Source organism: Schistocerca cancellata, chromosome 7, assembly GCF_023864275.1.
Source record: "Schistocerca cancellata isolate TAMUIC-IGC-003103 chromosome 7, iqSchCanc2.1, whole genome shotgun sequence".
Taxonomy (NCBI): Eukaryota; Metazoa; Arthropoda; class Insecta; order Orthoptera; family Acrididae; genus Schistocerca; species Schistocerca cancellata.
The window spans coordinates 236,227,926-236,249,796 of NC_064632.1; the positions used below are offsets into that span (position 1 = coordinate 236,227,926).

Consider the following 21,871-nt stretch of genomic DNA (forward strand, 5'->3'; position numbering starts at 1 on the left):
CTATGTCCTTGCTAATGTTCGTTGCTGTAAAAAATCCCTGTGATGTGTAGCACCTATCAGGTCATAGTCCGTTATTTTACCCCTTGATCTTAGCTGCTCATCGTTTTCTGTATGGGTCTCCTGGATTGCAACTATGTCAATGTTGTACAATGTTAAAATTTTATGCATGTATTGGCATTTGGCTTTACTTATGCCTTCAATATTAAGTTGGCAGACTCGTACGATCGGTCCGAGCTGTCTAATCAAGTTGCCCTCAGAAGGACACTCAGCATTCCGTTTTCTGTGAGTCATCGTGATTTGGTTATGACCAGGAGATCGTTTACCGATTGTCTGGTCGCCAGTATGGTGCTAGTTCATTCTGACAAGTGCGAGAACTATCGCACGATCAGCTTAACAACTCCTGCATCCTAGTTGCAGACAAGAATAATTTACAGAATTATGCCCTTGGAATGGAATGAAAGCAAGACACATTCAAAGGATTTATCGACCTGAAAAAAGCGACATACCTAGGAAAATAGGGTAAGCTACAGGGAGAGACGGGTAATATGTAATGTGTACAACAGCCAGGAGGGAATAGTAAGAGCGGACGACCAAGAACAAAGTGCTCCGATTAAAAAGGGTATAATACAGGAATGAAGTCTTTCACTGTTACTGCACAATCTGTATGTTAAAGAAGCAATAACGGAAATAAAAGAAAGGAACAAGAGTGGAATTAAAGTTCGAGGTGAAAGGATTTAAATGACAAGATTCACTGATGACATTCCTATCCTCAGTGAAAGTGAGGAAGAATTAAATGATCTGGTAAATGGAATGAGCAGTCTAATTAGTACAGAATATTGATTGAGAGTAAATCGAAGAAAGACGAAAGTAATGACAAGCAGCAGAAACGAGAACAGCGAGAAACTTAACATGGGGACTGATGGTCACGAAGTAGATCAAGTTAAATAATTCTGATACCTAGGCAGCAAAATAACCCATGATGGACGGAGCAAGAAGGAAATCAAAAGAAGACTATTACTGGCAAAAAAGTGCATTGCTTGTTAAGAGAAGTCTACTGGTATCAAACAAAGGCTGTAATTTGAGGAAGGAATTTCCGAGAATGTACGTTTGGAGCACAGCATTGTATGGAGGCATGGACTGCGGGAAAATCGGAACAGAAGAGAAAGCATGTGAAATGTGATGTTACAGACGAATGTTGAAAATTAGGTGGACTGATCAGCTAAGGAATTGAGGACGATCTCCGCACAATTGGCGAAGAAAGGATCGTATAGAAAACAATGAAGGGAAGAAGGGGCAGCAGGATAGACATGGCTTAACGCTTCAGGGAGTAGCCTCCATGATACTAGTGGGAACTGTACAGAGTAAACGCTATAGGGGAACGAGAGAGGACTACATGCAACAAGCAATTGAGAACATAGGTTGCAAGTGGTACTCTGAGATGAAGAGTTTGCCACAGCAGAGGAATTCGTGGCGGGCCGCATCAAACCAGTAATAAAACTGACGTCTCAAAAAAAGAAAAAAAACTTAGGAAAGTCGATACTCGCGGCGGACTGGCGCTGGAGTCAGCAAGTTCTCAGGAGCCACGATTGTTATCTGTTCCATATTTAATTGAAAGTTTGGAGTGAATTCTCGTGGCAGTGTTGGCAACCGCGGAGGGGCGACCCCATTGATGCACGCTCGCACTGTTATCGGGATGCAGTCGGATGACACCCTTAGACGCTGTGGTACGTCGGCAAACGGCGTGTGCTGCTTTAGTCGTTTAATTTACATGAAAGCGACTATATTTGGTTATGCAGCGCTCCGTAAACTAAATTAACGCTACAGCAGACAAGTCGTCCGGTCTAAAATGCTTAACGTCGTTTGTGTTATCCGTGCGAAGCCGGGTTGGGTCGCTGGCAGAGATCAGAAAAGAGCTCCGTATACTCGCCAGCAAGTGCTGTGACGTCACCTCTGAACTCGCCGTGTCTCTGTTCCAGTAGACTCGACTCGTGTAACGCAACAGCACACTCGTCAACTGAGTCTGTTGCCGGGTGAGTCGACTCGACTCGCTCAGAAGGGAGAGCGAGTATACGAATTCGCAAGTATAACCGCGGGTAAGTGGCATTCCCGCTACACACACACCTTTTTTTTCTTCAAGAAATTTCTGGCGCTAAGCTACAAATAACTAGCCATTTATTTCATACAGTCATAATTTCGGCTTTATATCCATTTTCAAGTGCAAGTTGAAACGTCACAAAATGGTTCGTCCTGCCTAAACGACGTAAGCAAATACTCGGCATGAATATTACACTCATGCTCATAAATTAAGGATAATGCCGATACATGGTGAAACAACGCTCTGATGGGCGGTTTGCAGGTTTAAATCACCTCGGGGTATGACCATACGGTGCATTTGACCTGCGGTCGTCGCGCTGGCAGCAGTCCATATACGCAGAGGTGTATTGGTGCATGCCAGAGTACGGTGCAGCGAGTAAGTGTGCAGACGTTTTCAGACTTGCTAATGGTGACTGTCTGTTGAAAATGGCTCAAAGAACACATATTGATGACGTTATGACGGGTAGAATACTAGGGCGACTGGAGACTGGTCAAACACAGCAGGTCGTAGCACGGGCCCTCCGTGTTCCACAAAGTGTGATCTCAGGATTACGGCAACGATTCCAACAGACAGGAAACGTGTCCAGGCGCTACAATACGGGACGTCCACAGTGTAAAACACCACAAGAAGACCGATATCTCACCATCAGTGCCCGCAGACGGCCATGGAGTAATGCAGGTTGTCTTGCTCGGGACCTTACCGCAGTCACTGGACCAGTTGTCTCCAGAGACACAGTCTACAGTTGACTGAACAGACGTGCTTTATTCGCCCGGAGACCTGCAAGGTGCATTCCATTGACCCCTGGTTACAGGAGAGCCCGTAAAACCTGGTTTCAAGAACACAGTACATGGTCATTGGAACAGTGGTCCCAGGTTATGTTCACGGACGAGTCCAGGTGTAGTCTGAACAGTGATTCTCGCCGGGTTTTCATATGGCGTGAACCAGGAACCAGATACCAAGCCCTTAGTATCCTTGAAAGGGACCTGTATGGAGGTCGTGGTTTGATGGTGTGGCGTGGGATTACGATTGGTGCACGTACACCCCTGCTTGTCTTTGACAAAGGAACTGTAACAGGTCAGGTGTATCGGGACGTCATTTTGCACCAGTATATCCGCCTTTTCAGGGGTGCAGTGGGTCCCACCTTCCTCCTGATGGATGATAACTCTCGGCCACACCATCATGGAGGAATACCTTGAAACAGAAGATATCAGGCGTCTGGGATACTCTCGGACGACGCATCGCTGCACGTCTTCAAACCCCTACGACACTTCAGGAGCTCCGTCAGGCACTGGTGCAAGGATGGCAGCTGCCCGACCACCTGATCCAGAGTATGCCAACCCGTTGTGCGGCCTGTGTACGTGTACGTGGCGATCATATCCCTTATTGATGTCGTGGTACATGCGCAGGAAACAGTGGCCTTTTGTAGCACATGTATTTCGGGACGGTTTTCTCAACTTCTCACCAATACCGTGGACGTACAGATCTGTGTCGTGTTAGTTCTCTATTTGCCTATGCTGCGCCAGTTTTGTGTAGTGCCACGTTGTGTGGCACCACATTCTGCAATTGTCCTTAATTTATGAGCGTGAGTGTATTATATACTAATACAATGGCTCGCAGCGAATATAGTTCTGTTTGTACGTACATTGATGCAGATAAAACTTCTTCGCAGACTGCTGTAAATTTATTTTAATATTTAATATCTATTCAGAGAATGTCAACAATTACGTTGACATACACACACTTTCGAGGCGTTACCGGGACTGTAACGACAGTACCAGAAAACATGACATGAGAATGAAGTAGAATCTGTAAATGGTAATTAATTATTGAAAAAAATACAGAAGTAAATGGTAAGCTACACAACTCGATGTTAACTCATAAATGGAAAGTGCCATCACCAAATGAATACTGAAGCAGCTTGCTTTTTTGTCACAGGGATATAATAGTGACGTTGCCGCGTGCTCAGTTTTATTGTGACGTTTTCTCGTGGTGGAGGACGTAAAATTACTACTACGCCAGACAACTCGTCCGGCTGTAGATACTCAGTTCTACCAGAGCGAAGTCGGGCTGTGTCATTAGTCGTATATAAATATGTTATTACGTGTTTGAGCTGAATTTTGTCCTCCACAGTATTGCATTGCTTGACATGTTTAGTTTTTGTTAGGATATTTCGCCACTACATCTGTTAGTTCGATATGTCTTCTTCTGCATCTGCTTATTTTTCCTTTATTTTTCTTCTCGGTTCTGTGTTATGTTTTCTTGCAATATCTGTACTGACATTCCTATACTCTTTCGTAGCAGTTACTTTTTCTGTCATCTCCTATGTGAGCGATTCCTTCTTAGCTTCCCAACGTCATCGTCTAAAAGTTCCGGCAGTTACTTAAGGTGTCTTGTATTAATTTGCGTTGCTCTTTTCGCAGACGCTGACGGGGCCCGGAGGTTCACTGATGCTGTGACGTCACACCGCAACCACGGCGCTACCTCGTGAGTAACCACCTGATGTTTCTTGTCTCGAAATGTTTTGTCTGAGACGGGCAGTAAAATATAAGTTATTGCTGTCTCTTGTAAGGCTTCGTGATGTACCTGGCGTACTAAAAATTTAAGGGCTGAAGATGTAGTTTTTCCTATCGTTTGTCTCTTCTTTCTCCCTTGTAAATGCTATATATATGTGCGAAAAACACCTATTTGCACCGTATTCCGGAGTCTACGTTAAACTAAATTTGCTCCTAAAACTGGTTGTGTTCAAAGGTCGGAGGAAGTGGAAGTGTAGTGAGAAGCACTGTGATATTCGAAGCACACTTGGAGTTAAGGGAATGTGTACAGACGGAACGTATCAAAGCGTAATGGTACACATTCAAAATAATGAAGTTTCGCATGCCTTAATGGCAGACGCACAATTCGTGTGATTAGTTGCCTGTGTGTATAGACCCGAATAACTGAAGGTAAAGGAGTGTAAGACGAACAGTAAGGACGAGAGAGCTACGCTCATCCGTGGTTGTTTGAGACTGTCCCGGATAAGAACTGGAACACGAGTCTCGCTACTTGGCGGCACTGCCCTCGCTATCTTAGCATCTGGAGCTCATCGGGCCACCGACTGAGAGCATCGACCTGCCGTTGCCTCTCTCCTGTTCTTCATGCTGAGAAAACCCCTTGTTTAGAGCTTCAAACACTCTCCACCTCATACCCCAGCTCCAGTTCGGGTCGCGCGAAGAACATAGTGGCTTCCATTTTAGGGCAGGCATGTTGGTGCTATTTGGTGTGTGTAGGGTTCATTATGGGGTACACACCAAGTAATAGGATACCAAGCTATAGCGATAATGAATATAAAATTTTTACCAATAGCCCAGCGTTGCCAGCCGACGAACTGACAGTGTGGATAACAGCTGAACCTGTGGTGTGAGGCAGAGATAGAGCAAACTCACTCTCTCTGTCTCAGTTCCGAACTGTTCTCGAAAGAACAGAATACTGTTGATGACCGTAATGAGTGAATGGGCAAATGTCTATAAGGTACATTACATATGTAGAATTGTGAACAGTTGGGAATGTGAGTCTCCCGGGAAGCGTGCAAGGGATAATTCCCTGCTGTCGCGCTATTCATCTGTGTCCTCGGTGGCTCAGATGGATAGAGCGTCTGCCATCCCGGGTTCGAGTCCCGGTCTGGGCACAAATTTTCAGCTCTCCACATTGAGGTATAACAACAACACCTGTCGGCAGCTAGGGTTTCAGTTAGTCATCATTTATTCCAGTAAATTATAAAACAATGAAAAGGTACTAATTTCATATAATTATTTAAAAACCGAGCTGGAAAGTGTGAAGAAGCACGCCCGAATAAGTAATGTGATTAAGTCAAAGTGACGGGCGTAAGATCTAAACAGAATTAGCTTGGCAACCTTGAACGGCGATGCTGTTCGCGGCAAACTGCGGCGCAGCTGCGACAACAAAGGCATGTTTCTGAGCCAAGCTCGTCATGTATCGCTACCGCACATGTATCTGACAAATATACACATACAATTAAGTATTACCCGGTATTAGTTATTACAGTAATAAATGAAACATGACAGAATAGGTAAATAAAACTGATTTTTAGAACAATTCTAAAGAAAATAGATAAGTGACAATATCTAATGCCGAAAAACTGACAGTAATTTTGTTTAACAGTAAGAATAGAGCTATGTATGAAGTTAAAAGAACTAACAAAATTACTCTCTAGAAGGCAAACGAACAAAACGTATGATTTAAGTAATCAGCGACCTCAGTTGCCGCAGCTGTCAGAATTTTTGGACCACTGCCTTTCTTCAACATTGTCGCCCCCTTACAAAGTCAGTCTCTCTCTCTCTCTCTCTCTCTCTCTCTCTCTCTCTCTCTCCCCGCAAAGAACGCATCACGCACCCGCTTTATACTCTGTACATTATTTCGGCTCTCGATCTAGACGCCGAATTAGTCATGTCTTTTCCGAGCACGTCACTCTTTCTATCTTTTGATTAAAATCAAGCGATATGGACAAAATCAGTCTGCCTTAAGAAGTTAAGCTTTAATTTTACACAATCTGGCTGACTCACAAATGCAATTACATCACTTCAGGAATATAGCGGATGTTAGACGTTTGACGTTCAGTGACATATTTTATCCGGATTAACACTGTATCCCCTTCCCCTTTAAACAGAATGGTCATTAAAATGTGTTACAATGCGAACCCTCAAGCCACGCACTCTGTCGTCGCTTTTGCTTGGATGCTCAGCTGCCTAGTTCTCAATCCGTCGTAGTCATAAGACTTTAGGATGCTGGTATTCACAATTCTCTGTGTGGAAATTCTGTCAGATAAAAATTGTGTTATAAAGTTCGATGGGGATAAAATATCATACTAATGCAAAGACTGACAACAGGCTCCTAGGGAAATGTTTAGTTGTACACTTTATCAAACTTAAAAGGTTCTCAGCCTTTGAATAAAAAAAAATTGAGTAATAACGGCAATCATTTACGTCGTCTAGATTGTTGGAAGTAATTTTGTAGACTGCAGAACTGGGATTCCCAAACGTTTCCTCTGACTGAACACTGCGAGGATCCTGGTACTTTGATGGAACAGCTTGTTTATTTTTAAGATTAATAACATTTTTAAAGAATGAGAAATTTCTTCTGTTCAGTGATTACTTCAATTTTAAATCAAAACTATTAAAACAGAAATCATAGGATTTAAAAAAAAATTATTATCGTCAAAATGTATAGAAAATTCCATGTTGTTAAAATTTTTTGCAGAGGACTTACTTCCGATGGAACACCAGTGGTTCGGGAAACACTGCTGTAAAGCTATGAAGTGAAACGATCATGTTGGTACAGTTACAGGAAATTCCAGGCGCTGTCTAATTGGTTGGGTACTGTGATGCTGCAATTTGTTCACAACTGAGGTTGCAGGCGAAACATGTATAGTACTCATATCAGGTTGGGTTGACGAGAGAAATGGGTTAAAAGCTCAGAAAGGCAGGGCATTTGGTCAGAAGCTTGTTTCACTGGCGACAGAGCCTAACAGAAATGTTGAAAAAGTCTTAACCGGCAGATAATCCAAGAAAGACGCAGCGTGTCTTGCGAGAATCTGCTTAGAAAAAAGACAACTTGTAACACGCCCGGGAGTACAAATGGGGGTGGGGGACCCTTAAACTGTTACTGTTTCTGCTTTTCTTGACCGTGCGCCCTGTCCACACCACGGGTAATTCCGCGGCGGTCGTACTGTTCTGCTCCACACTGCTGCTGGCTTGCCTGAAATTATTTATCGAAATATGCAAGCGAATAAGGGGAGCCACTAAACGTTAAACCACAACACTGACGTTTGGTATGAACAACTATATTCTGAGACGATTAAAGGAAAATCGCAGGTTGCACTGTTTACATTCCAGTTCAGAAGTGGTATCCCAATTAATGGATGATTAACAGTCCACAAAATATCTTTTAGCCGAGCGTACGCGTAACCGACACGACGCGGGTGATTGTTGATGATGCGGAAGCCGAATGATCGAACGAAAGTTCTTACGCTCGTCACACATACAGATACCTGGTAATAGTCCAACTTTTCACTAGTAATGATGTAACACTGTTCGTAAAATTAATTTTTCATTTCTCAATCCTCACTTGTACGAGCGTGCGCGTAACCGTCGCGGCGCGGTTGATTGTTGATAATGCGGAAACGAACGCACGTTCCCACGCTCGCTACAAGACACTGGCACTTGTTTGCACTCCTTTATGGTAACTAATTTTTGCTGATTCACATTAGTTCATTCTGAGAGACCGAACACGGCGCGGATGATCGATGCTGTGCGACACGCAACGAGAGGATACATAAATACGTTATCGACGGCACTGCTCATTTTTTCATTACCTCTTGACACACTTTCCTCTAAATCCCATATTTCATCACTTTACTGTAACAGCACTTGTAGCAACATTTCAACCTGAATACTAAAAAAGCCTCTCACATGCAGAGCTACACACTACATAACATAACAGTACCGTGTCCCGCGCTCGACTCACTACAGCGATATGACAATACGCTTACAAACTGTCGATCTGTCAGGGAAGTAACTACGAATATTGTCGGGCCACCAAGGATCGATATCGCGGAAATCGTGCAGGTAACATGAGATTGAAAACAAGTCGTACACAGACGTGCAGGCAGTCATCCTTCACAGGCTGTCCCCCTTGAATGGAACGCCACGAAATTTTACTATATAATACAACAAACACCCTTTATAGGGATTCGGACAGCTTCCTGCAACGCTTCTTCTTGCAATAGCCTCGCCTAACCACCTCAGGGGTTTCCGGTGGAGTGGTCCTGTGACACTTTTCATCTTACGTGCTGAATCTGTTAGCACCAAGCCGACCAGTGTGGCCGAGCGGTTCTAGGCACTACACTCTGGAACCGTGCGACGCTACAGTCGCAGGTTCGAACCCTGCCTCGGGCATGGATGTGTGTGATGTCCTTAGGTTAGTTACGTTTAAGTAGTTCTAAATTCTAGGGGACTTATGACCTCCGATGTTAAGTCCCATAGTGCTCAGAGCCACTTGAACCATTTTTTTCGCCTGACACAGCCGCAAGATTTCCGATGCTCCTTCAGTTAGGATGGTTCTTGACTGGGTGTGACGAGTCGCCGTGCCGGCGGGTACGAATTTGTCATGTTACAAATGTTGTCTGAGATGATAAAAACTGATCAGTGACATACTTCCACTTTACTCACTGTCGCCTCTCTTGTGATACGCCAGTCTTCGAGCACTAGGGCCTTAACATCTCTTGCGATTCGGGTCCTTGACCGAGAGGTGGTCGGCCAATTTGTTCTCTGTCATTGAGACTCACCTCAGCATACTCAGCTTTGTCAATGGGGTGCACCACTTTGTTTTGGATTGCAGTTTGTGCAAGCACTATGGATTTCTACCTACAAATAAAGGGTAATTAATAAGGAAAGTTTATTTTTCCTAGGTGATAAAATTAAAATTTTTGTTACCTGTTGAAGATGCATTGTGAAGGTTGCGTCCTCGGCGGTGACATGCGTGATGGAAAAGATTATGCGTTATTTAGGAAACGTCAGAAACTAAATGTTAACAGATGGCTTGTATGAAACACGAGGCGCTGGCGTAACGTCAGCACTGCAAGACTGGAAAGCGGGGCTTGTTCCCTTCTGAGCCCTTGGCATTTTGTATACGTTGCCCGCTCAAGAAACAATGAAGTTGACTGAGATCCTGAGACACGGGTAGCACATTACATGCGTTCGTTTAAATGGACAAAGTGTCGAGTTTGTCGGCCAGAGAAACGTGGTTAGAAAAGGTTGCAGCCAAGGCGCTCTGGCAGGAAGTGAAATCCGCTGTGACTCATGTTGGCTTTTGCCTGCAGGTTTCACAGTGAAGGTACGGTTCAGCTCCTCCCGCACCTGGTACTCAAACAGCTCGCGAGTGCACAAGTAACTTGCAATTCTGAGACATTGCATGAAATAAGACTTTTTTTTATCCTGTTATGCTGCATAATCCTTACCCTTACTTCGGTCCATAAGTGTTCATATTAGACCTTCGCTCCCCGTTCGCTCTCTGACAGTGACCGTCTTTTCCAGTTTTATTTTAGGGTCCAAGATTGCGAGGTGTATGTGGTATACGATAAAACGTTTTCGTTTTGAGACAGAGGCATTGTACTTCTATGTATTCCATAGGCTACGCTGTTTCTTTTCTAACGTTCAGCTATACCAAGTTGTGACTGGTGTTTAAGGAAAACGCTTGTTCAAGGTACTTCAGTTTCATGTGTTAAAGGTGGTGTGCAGTTCAAAATTTCTGTCATCTAATTATGATATGACAATATAGTGATATCTTTATTGTGTACAACACCCGTTGTCTCAACGTAGACCCCTACAAATTGGTAGTAAAAATTATCTTTTCGTTTCTGTTTCACATTTTACTTTCAGTTCCCACTCGTTCGAGACAGGCGCAGTGCGGAATTCATATGCCGAAGTCCAAGGGCCGTACGGAGCCCACAGTAAGACGCAGCATTCCCCTGCATTGTTGCAGTAACCAATCAGGCGGCATTAAGCCTTCACGGAGCCACTTGTGAATCTGCCTCTCTTGTGTTTAGCATCTCCTACAGGGCAGACATCATTAGGCCGCCTGCCCTTGTAATTTAGCTTCGCTCCAGGGCAGCTCAATTAGGCCGCCTGCCTCTAGCTCTCTTTTAATTTGACTTTGCTTCAGACTCTCCCGTATTTGAGTTTTGGTCTAGAGCAGACAACCTCTGTCCCTCTATCATTCCGCATTCGCCCTGAAGTGTCACTGTTTCGTCACCCATCCTTGTTACGAAAGAAAGCGAAATTCGGTATAGCTTCATCTTTCCGAGAGCGTTATTTGTAAACCGAAACTTCGATAAACTCGGACATTTTTCATTTTACTTTCGTCTGAATAGTCCCTTGACAAACTCACCTACTCCATTTTGCCAACATTCCCCTCGACGTTCTATACAATTGTATCCATCTCTTGCACAACATTAAATGTGTATATTCGTTACACATTAACAATTGTGTTAATTCCTCGCCCAAAAGATAAATATTCGGTCGCTAAGGAATTTGCAATTTAGTGCATCGACATCGAAATATCACCACACCCACAACCATCAATCAAAAGCTACAAATAACTCTGTATCGTCTTTGCATTAGTCTATTCTTTGTTAGGCTCTACGTTAACTGCCATATTGACTGGGATTTCTGTTTCCAACGTCCACTGCTGGTCATCTAGGACGTACTGTGACTGGAGGATAGCGCTGGTTAATTTCTTTCTGACCATACACAAGCCAACGACGAAAAATTTGTTTTGAAGAAACTGGCTTATTCTTGAGATTTTTGAGAGTCCTGATTCTTGATACGATCGAAACAGGTGTATAACCCATTTTTGACAGTTGCCTCTCAATATTTTTAAGAAATGCGTTTAACGACTTTAATTGTATGATATATATTTCATATACTGTTTCAATTAATGGTAATAAGAAGTTGAAATTTAGGTGACACTGGCTGCACTGGTTCGTATATACAGCGTGTTACAAAAAGGTACGGCCAAACTTTCAGGAAACATTGCTCACACACAAATAAAGAAAAGATGTTATGTGGACATGTGTCCGGAAACGCTTAATTTCCATGTTAGAGCTCATTTTAGTTTCGTCAGTGTGTACTGTACTACCTCGATTCACCGCCATGATTTCATACGGGATACTCTACCTGTGCTGCTAGAACATGTGCCTTTACAAGTACGACACAACATGTGGTTCATGCACGATGGAGCTCCTGCACATTTCAGTCGAAGTGTTCGTACGCTTCTCAACAACAGATTCGGTGACCGATGGATTGGTAGAGGCGGGCCAATTCCATGGCCTCCACGCTCTCCTGACCTCAACCCTCGTGACTTTCATTTATGGGGGCATTTGAAAGCTCTTGTCTACGCAACGCCTGTACCAAATGTAGAGACTCTTCGTGCTCGTATTGTGGACGGCTGTGATACAATACGCCATTCTCCAGGGCTGCATCAGCGCATCGGGGATTCCATGTGACGGAGGGTGGATGCATGTATCCTCGCTAACGGAGGCCATTTTGAACATTTCATGTAACAAAGTGTTTGAAGTCACGCTGGTACGTTCTGTTGCTGTGTATTTCCATTGTATGATTAATGTGATTTGAAGAGAAGTAATAAAATGAGCTCTAACATGGAAAATAAGCGTTTCCGGACACATGTCCACATAACATATTTTCTTTCTTTGTGTGTGAGGAAAGTTTCCTGAAAGTTTGGCCGTACCTTTTTGTAACACCTTGTATATCACAACACACTTCTTTTCTCACAGATGTGTTGTACAACCATTTCTACACAGTAAGTTGTGCCCAATAAAACTGTCAGTGAAAGGTTCACCTGAAGATGGAGAATGTTTATGGTATCTCTGCTAGAAGTTTTCCCACCTGTTAGAACAGAAATCGGAAGAAAGTGTGCTTCTTGGTCCTGATACTCGAAAAATAAGATTCCAAATTTTTAGTCAAACGTGACAGTGTGTGAAAGTGAGGTTTGGTATCTAAGGATGGGACATAGAAGTATTAATATCGATATTCGTTATAAACCAACATCGTCATACTAAGCATGACACGAAAAATTATCGGATGAAAATTAACGATATTTCAGTGTATCAGTGCCAAAAATTTAGTTTAAATTCAAGTTAATTATGATAGCACTTTCTTTCAAAACTGTGAAGAGTAGCTTTTAAGAATTAACTACCGAACCCGGCAGTGCTTCGCAGTTCCTAAATATGTGTGGGGACTGTATATACGTCATAATCTCCACCCACCCATCTATTTGTCCGCCTCCTCCACCTCCGTCCTCTCTTTATCCATCTCTTCCTCCTCCCCGTTCTCACTGTCCATCCCCTTCACAGCCCCGAACACTCTCCATTTTCTCCACGCCCCTCTCTCTGTAGATTTTTTCCCCGTCTCTCTCTCTCTCTCTCTCTCTCTCTCTCTCTCTCTCTCTCTCTCTCTCTCTGACCTTGAGCCTTGTTTATTGTAATTGCAAACCAAACCTCAGTTCAGTAAGTAATGCAACACATTTTTTCCCGGCCAGTTTCGGTTGCAAAAATGCGGAATTTGTTTTGGGAAATTGTGGAATAGTCCCACTTCAGCCCGTTAGTTTCATGTCGTTCAGATAGGTGGCGGCGCTATACGCTACCCTCTAAAAGGTGTCCATGGCGGAGATGCGTTCCAAGCTCAGAGCTGTCATTGAGTTTCTTTTGGCGGAAAACAAAGCGTTGCAGATACTCAAAGGCGCTTTCAGAATGTCTCCGGAGACCTGGCAGCAAGCAAAAATACGGTGTGCCGCCCAGCCGCACACAGCTGTAAATCCTGCTATGTTGGAACTTGTGGACATTCTGATTCGACATGATCGATCATAAACAAACAGCTTGCTGCACGACTCGACTTCTCTATTGGTTGTTGCTGACGCACTCGTCCACAAGTTGGCGTACTCAAAGGTATGTGCCCGCAGTGATCCTCACCGCCTAACAGAAGACCTTGAAGAGCAGCGAAGGACCATCTGTGCTGATCTGCTTGCTCGCTGCGAAGCTTATCCTGACAGTTTTTTTGTCGGACATCGTCACAGGTGATGAAACATGGGTTCGTCAATTCGAATCGGAAACAAAACGGCAAACCATGGCCTGGCGCTACCCCACCTTGCACCTTCCGACTTCCATTTGTGTGGCCCAATGAAGGATGCACTCCGCGGGAAGCAGTACGTTGATGATGGGGAAGTTAGTGATGCAGTAAGATATTGACTCCGACGTCGACCAGTACAGCGGTGTCACACGGGAGTATAGGCGCTCCCAGTAAGATGGCATACGGCCGTTGAATTGATCGGAGATTATGCTGAAAAACAGAATTGTAGCAGAAAAGTGGGGAATAATGTGGTGTATTGGAATCATGAATAAAACCTACGAGCTTTCAAAAAAAAAAAAAAAAAAAAAAGTGTTGCGCTACTTATTGGATAGCCCTCGTAATAACGTGACAAAAAATATTGCACCTGCAGTGATGTTACCAAACTGTATCCAGTATTACGCATGGTACAGTGCAACACTGACTTCAGTACACGGAAATTTTTGATAAATTGTAATCGCATGTCACTTGGCAATTACAGTCCTCACTGGGTCATCGTACATTGTACACTCAAGCTCATAAATTACGGATAATGCTGATACATGGTGAAACAACTCTTAGGTGGGCGGTTTGCAGGGTTTAATCACCTCGGGAAATGACCATGCGGTGCATTTGACCTGCGGTCGTTGCACAGTGGCGCTGGCAGCAGTCCACGTACGCAGAGGTATGTTGGTGCATGTCAGAGTACGGTGCAGCGAGGAAGCGTGCAGACGTTTTCAGAAGTGCTGATGGTGAACGTGTGTTGAAAATGGCTCAAAGAACACATATTGATGACGTTATGAGTGGTAGAATATTAGGGCGACTGGAGGCTGGTAAAACACAGCAGGTCGTAGCACGGGCCCTCCGTGTGCCACAAAGTGTGATCTCACGATTACGGCAACGATTCCAGCAGACAGGAAACGTGTCCAGGCGCTACAGTACGGAACGTCCACAGTGTACAACATCACAAGAAGACCGATATCTCACCATCAGTGTCCGCAGTCGGCTACGGTGTACTGCAGGTAGCCTTGCTCGGGACCTTACCGCAGCCACTGGAACAGTTGCCTCAGACACAGTGTGTACAGGCGACTGAACAGACATGGTTTATTCGCTCGGAGACCAGCAAGGTGCATTCCACTGACCCCTGGTCACAGTAGAGCCCGTAAAGCCTGGTATTAAGAACACAGTACATGGTCATTGGATCAGTGGTCCCAGGTTATGTTCACGAACGAGTCCAAGTATGGTCTGAACAGTGATTCTCGCCGGGTTTTCATCTGGCGTGAATCAGAAACCAGATATCAACCCCTTAATGTCCCTGAAAGGGACCTGTATGGAGGTCGAGGTTTGATGGTGTGGGGTGGGACTATGATTGGTGCACGTACACGGCTGGATGTCTTTGACAGAGGAACTGTAACAGGTCAGGTGTATCGTGACGTCATTTTGCACCGGTATGTCCGCCTTTTCAGGGGTGCAGTCAGTCCCACCTTAGTCCTGATAACGCACGGCCCCACAGAGTTGCCATCGTGGAGGAGTACCTTGAAACAGAAGATATCAGCCGAATGGAGTGGCCTGCCTGTTCTCCAGACCTAAACCCCATCGAGCGCGTTTGGGGTGCTCTGGTCGACGTATCGCTAAACGTCTTCAAACACCTACGACACCTCAGGAGCTCCGACAGGCACTGGTGCAAGAATGGGGTGCTATGCCCCAGCAGCTGCTCGGCCACCTGATCCAGAGTATGCCAACCCGTTGTGCGGCCTTTGTACGTGTGCATGGTGATCATATCCCATATTGATGTCGGTTTACATGCGCAGCAAACAGTGGCGTTTTGTAGCACGTGTGTTTTGGGACGGTTTTCTTAACTTATCACCAATACGGTGGACTTAGATCTGTGTCGTGTGCGTTCTCTATGTGCTTATGCTGTTAGCGCCAGTTTTGTGTAGTGCCACGTTGTGTGGCACCACATTCTGCAGTTATCCTTAATTTATGAGCGTGAGTGTAGAATATACGAAGAGATAAATGTGTAGTCCAGGGCTAAGCAAATCAAAAACATAGTCGAATTGAAATCCAGTAAACAGCCACATTGCAAACATACGGTGCAAGCGCGGTAAACACCTGAGCACTGTCTTGCAGTGGCCCAGCTGCTGGGTTTTATCTCCGGCTTGACGTCAGCGACCAGGCTTGTGTGACGAAATGCTGGCGGCTCTTACCGGCTGGCGGAGGACTCGGTAGCGGACATCGCAGGGTGTCGACCTCGCCATCAAATGGTACGGATATAGGAAGGATATCTACGTCTTCATCTGTGGTGGCTATACCGTCACAGTCAACAGCCTTTGGTATAGCAGTGTTCATCGACATTATCCCAATTTCAGTCATCAGCATTAAAATGAAGTTCGTTTTTTGTGTTTGATAAAAATTTCTTGTGGCACTATAACGGCTGATTTTGTGGAGAACACTAATTTTGTGGACGAATGCAGTGAAGCCTGCTGCTTTGATGCTTTGTAACGAATATCGCTAGGATACCAGTCAAAAAATACTATGGCATTATTTCCGAAATGTTTTCGCACATTTCCCACGTAGATGGAACTATTCTAGTCATACTCCAAAAAACTTTATGTAGAAGATATCCACTGCCAATTACTGCACATTTGCACATTGCGAGGTGCACTGCTAACGCTGATTTTGTGGCTTTGCCAATCCGTCCTCAGTAGAGTGACGCGTTGGATAGGGTGCAAGCTCAAATTTGAATACTTTTCTCAGGTTATCATATGATTGCTTGGCAATGAAAACTGGGTGGAACAAAGTTCAGAGGATCGACTGTACCTTTTGTACGTATTTTTCAGGACACATACAACTGAGGCTAAACTAACAACCTTATTCTTTCGGTTGAAGGCATCTTCAAACTTTTCTCACACCATTTTCTCCTTCCAGTTGATGCTTATCTGTTAAGCTAAATAACATTTCACCTCTTCGTGACCAATGTCTCCTAAGCCTCAAGGGATAGTGTCCGCCGGCCGCGGTGGTCTAGCGGTTCTGGCGCTGCAGTCCGGAACCACGGGACTGCTACGGTCGCAGGTTCGAATCCTGCCTCGGGCATGGGTGTGTGTGATGTCCTTAGGTTAGTTAGGTTTAAGTAGTTCTAAGTTCTAGGGGACTTATGACCTAAGATGTTGAGTCCCATAGTGCTCAGAGCCATTTGAACCATTTTTGATAGTGTCCGTTTGGAGAATCCTGGTTACGCGGGAAGCCCTCATATACAGGGTGGTCCATTGACCGTGACCGGGCCAAATATCTCACGAAATAAGCGTCAAACGAGAAAACTACAAAGAACGAAACTTGTCTAGCTTAAAGGGGGAAACCAGATGGCGCTATGGATGGCCCGCTAGATGGCGCTGCATAGGTCAAACGGAGATCAGCTGCGTATTTTTAAATAGGAACCCCCATTTTTATTACCTATTCGTGTAGTACGTAAAGAAATATGAATGTTTTAGTTGGACCACTTTTTTCGCTTTGTGATAGATGGCGCTGTAATAGTCACAAACATATGGCTCATAATTTTAGGCGAACAGTTGGTAACAGGTAGGTTTTTTAAATTAAAATACAGAACGTAGGTACGTTTGAACATTTTATTTCGGTTGTTCGAATGTGATACATGTACCTTTGTGAACTTATCATTTCTGAGAACGCATGCTGTTACAGCGTGATTACCTGTAAATACCACATTAATGCACTAAATGCTCAAAATGATGTCCGTCAACCTGAATGCATTTGGCAATACGTGTAACGACATTCCTCTCAACAGCGAGTATTTCGCCTTCCGTAATGTTCGCACATGCATTGACAGTGCGCTGACGCATGTTGTCAGGCGTTGTCGGTGGATCACGATAGCAAATATCCTTCAACTTTCCCTACAGAAAGAAATCCGGGGACGTCAGATCCGGTGAACGTGTGGGCCATGGTATGGTGCTTCGACGACCAATCCACCTGTCATGAAATATGCTGTTCAATACCGCTTCAACCGCACGCGAGCTATGTGCCGGACATCCATCATTTGGAAGTACATCGCCATTCTGTCATACAGTGAAACATCTTGTAGTAACATCGGTAGAACATTACGTAGGAGATCAGCATACAATGCACCACTTAGTTTGCCATCGATAAAATGGGGGACGATTATCCTTCCTCCCATAATGCCGAACCATACATTAACCCGCTAAGGTCGCTGATGTTCCACTTGTCGCAGCCATCGTGGATTTTCCGTTGCCCAATAGTGCACATTATGCTGGTTTACGTTACCACTGTTGATTAATTGCGCTTCGTCGCTAAATAGAATGCGTGCAAAAAATCTGTCATCGTCCCGTAATTTCTCTTATGCTCAGTGGCAGAACTGTACACGACGTTCAAAGTCGTCGCCATGCAATTCCTGGTGCATAGAAATATGGTAAGGTTGCAGTCGATGTTGATGTAGCATTCTCAACACCGACGTTTTTGAGATTCTCGATTCTCGCGCAATTTGTCTGCTTCTCATGTGCGGATTAGTCGCGACAGCAGCTAAAACACCTACTTGGGCATCATCATTTGTTGCAGGTCGTGGTTGACGTTTGACACGTGGCTGAACACTTCCTCTTTCCTTAAATAACGTAACTATTCGGCGAACGTTCCGATACTTGGATGATGTCGTCCAGGATACCGAGCAGCATACATAGCACACGCACGTTGGGCATTTTTATCACAATAGCCGTACATCAATACGATATCGACCTTTTCCGCAATTGGTAAACGGTCCATTTTAACACGGGTAATGTATCACGAAGCAACCACGTACTTATACGTTTGTGACTATTACAGCGCCATCCATCACAAACCGAAAAAGTGGTCCAACTAAAACATTCATATTTATTTACATACTACACGAATATTTAATAAAAATGGGGTTCCTTTTTAAAAAACGTCGTTCATATCCGTTGACCTACGGCAGCACCATCTAGCGGGCCAATCATAGCGCCATCTGGTTTCCCCCTTCAAGCTAGACGAGTTTCGTTCTTTGTAGTTTTTTCGTTTGATGCTTATTTCGTGAGATATTTGGCCCTGTCACTATCAATGGTCCACCCTGTATATGTGTTGCGCAGCTGTTCCTTTTTTTCCCCCCTCGTTAAACATCTCTCTTCACTTACAAAGGGGTATAGGCATAGCATACCCAGAGTTCGTTTTGAAGCGACCGTTAGGTAGTCCTCCATAACTCATCGCCTGCTGTATGGTCGCGTCTGATCAGATGCCCGACGAGAACTTTGGAATATTGCGGATACTGAAGTAGCATCAGTCATGAATTCGTGGAATTCCTGATCATCCATTGTGTCTTTTAGGCTGGTCATGTACTTGAACGACAATGAGCATACTCAGCGTAGTCCAAATGAACTATTCGAAGGCTGTAGGAAATCATTTCTTTGACCCATTCAACATGCAGGCTTCAATCCACATAAGTTCGGTTTCAGTCAAATTTTTCATTAGGATACGCATGTGGAAGAGCTGAATCCATAGCGCAGCAGTAGGACTACAGTACTATGCAAAGTAGTCCTGTTTTAAACAACAGTTCAAGCAATCAGAAAGGGTGGAGGGTACCGACCGACCTCTTTGGGTCTCCACAGGTCACCGTCCATCCGGCTACCCAACTCTTGAACCCACGCGGAAACGAACATCCCATTGTTAGTGAGGGGTGGAGTAGTAGTTCTTGGGGTTGATAAACGTTGACCGTTAGAGATACTTACCACTGCGTTTATCAAAGATGTTATAAAATTGTTACAATGCGTACTTCTTGCAGTTTTTTATTTGAGAAATTTGTCGTTCCAGTGAAGCTCTGTATCTTGACAAGCATCTGATGTAAAAAGACGGTTAGCCAGTGGGAATTGCAGGAAATTTAACGCACTGTAAGAAAAACCTTAGTGCTTTTGTTCTGGACGCCAAGGAGAAAATACCAAATTAGTGTAGAGTTTTCGAGATCGAAACATTAGATTGTTCGCTACAATCCACATGGGTACAACATAGCTAAAATTCAGAAAATTTTAACCTTTCGTAATGTAACTCCCCCCCCCCCTCCCCCTCCCACCACCACCACCACCACCACCACTATCGAGTACAGGCACCTGCCGACTGGACTCCAGTGACGTATTAAGAAGCGTTTAGAAGGTTTCTCTTGAGTAAGAAGAGAGAATTGTGGTTGAAATGTAAGGAGGTTACATCATCATGAATATGGAATGGCAGGCTATTTCCATGTACGTTACAGAGCAATCAGAAATCTTTGTGTCAAACGACACATTTTTTTTAAATGTCTGAAAACTAGCTTCAGAAGTAAACGGCGCTGTGCTTTATTTACATAAAAAAACTTGTTTCGAGGGCGTAACCCACGTTATGGAGCAGGCAAGGGAGAGGCACTACCAGAACTTCACGCGCGTGTTTATCCGGCAGCATGGCAGTGCGTCGGTGCCCCTAGACGGTAGACTGCACCCAACACTCGTTTCCTTTCGGTTCTCGGTTTCTTGACGTTATCTGTTCTGCCTATCACTAGTCTGGTCGTAGGGAACACCCCCACCCTGATCCCTTCCCCCACCCTTCAGCCCACAGCCGCCACCACCACTAAGTGAATGTGTTTACGACCGACTGCGCTTGTAGGACCGGCAGGCATGACGACGTCGAAGAGCGGAACGTTCTGCCGACAGCCTACTTCCGCTCGGCTAATGTGCCTGCTGTTAGTGAAATAGCCAGACACCCAAGGCTGTTGTACTGTAGTTAGTGGCGTCGTCCCATTTGCTCGCCACTTACGGTGTCCAATCCGGTACCTACAAAGCAAAGCAAAGTGAAGCGGGGGTTAAGACGTTACACTCGTATCCAGGAGGATAGGGATTCAAATCCAGGTGCAGTCATCCTGGCTCAGGTTTTCAGTGCTAACCTGAAATATTTGATGCGAAAGCCGTCATAGTCCCTTCATCAATATGTCGGCCAATTCTATACCATATCAGCCACTGCTCAGTCTGTGCTGGCCTTCATATTGAGGGGATGTGTAATTTCTTCTTCAGTAGCTACTTTCAAGTATAAGAGACTCGAACTCTGGCGAACGCCTTAAAAAAATTAAAACTAAAAGAGAACCATATGCTTCTTAGTGTAAGGTCCCTCAATTTATGGGCACGATTGTGTATTATTCTTGGAGCGCAGGTTCTCAAAAGTCCGGAATGCAGCTTTTACTGCCCAGTGGAGTGACAGTTTTTTCAGAAGTTCCTGGCCGAGTTCCTGGCCGATTAAAATTACTGACGAAGCCTACTTTCGCGTGCAAGCTCTTACCAACTAAGCTGTCCAGTAACATACAACCCGCAGTCAGAGTGCTGCTATGACGTTTGTCGTACCTTCCAAACTTCATCTAACTACAGTAGTACTTCTGGAAGAGAGAGTTTTGCGGATACATAGGTTATCCACACTCTTGCGCTTGATTTTGGAATAAATATTACCTCTGCAATGGTTTTGAAATTTCTCGTATAGATTGAAACTGTGTTGCAAACTGGGACTGGTTTCTTGGTATACGATAGCTGATTCAAGAGAGTAAATCCTGTAGTTCCAGCTTATTAACTTACCACGTATTTCTAGACTGCAACTGTTGTCGTTTTTGGTTGGTAGAATACAAATCTGTGAGACTGCAACACGTTGAAGGAAGCGCACTGATAATTAAGTTGCTGAGGAATGCGTGGACTACCCGTATTCAGAATGATTCAGTTCGTCCCGGGCTGTATCTACGAACTAAAGAACGCCTTGTCGAAAAGTGTCTTGTACCATTCGACAGTCAATCAGGTAAGCCAGGAGCACCCACTGCCATTTCCACAGGACACTTTGGAAACTAGACCAGGATTACCGTTTCCTTAAAGGATCGTACCTTTCTAACTCGAGCACTTTAACCCTGTGGCCAACATTGAGAACCGCTGATCAGTATTTACGGGAATCAAATAGTGGCAGTGCTACTAAAGCATCCTTACTGAAACCTCTCAGTCAAGGGAAGGCAGGATTCGATTACGATTGTGGACGGGGCCGTAATCAGTAGCTATTGGTTGCCTTTTACAGTTACACG

General features: G+C 44.5%; 1 protein-coding gene across 6 annotated transcripts in view; it reads left to right on the forward strand.

Annotated features, from left to right (window-relative positions):
• The window catches only part of LOC126092138 (dystrobrevin beta), a 630,369-nt gene that overhangs the window by 261,885 nt on the left and 346,613 nt on the right, over window positions 1-21,871 (forward strand). For all 6 annotated transcript variants that reach the window (XM_049907600.1, XM_049907604.1, XM_049907602.1 and 3 more), the window contains exon 3: window positions 4,516-4,579. The gene's annotated coding sequence lies outside the window, so the exon portion shown is untranslated. The remainder of the gene's footprint in view (window positions 1-4,515; window positions 4,580-21,871) is intronic.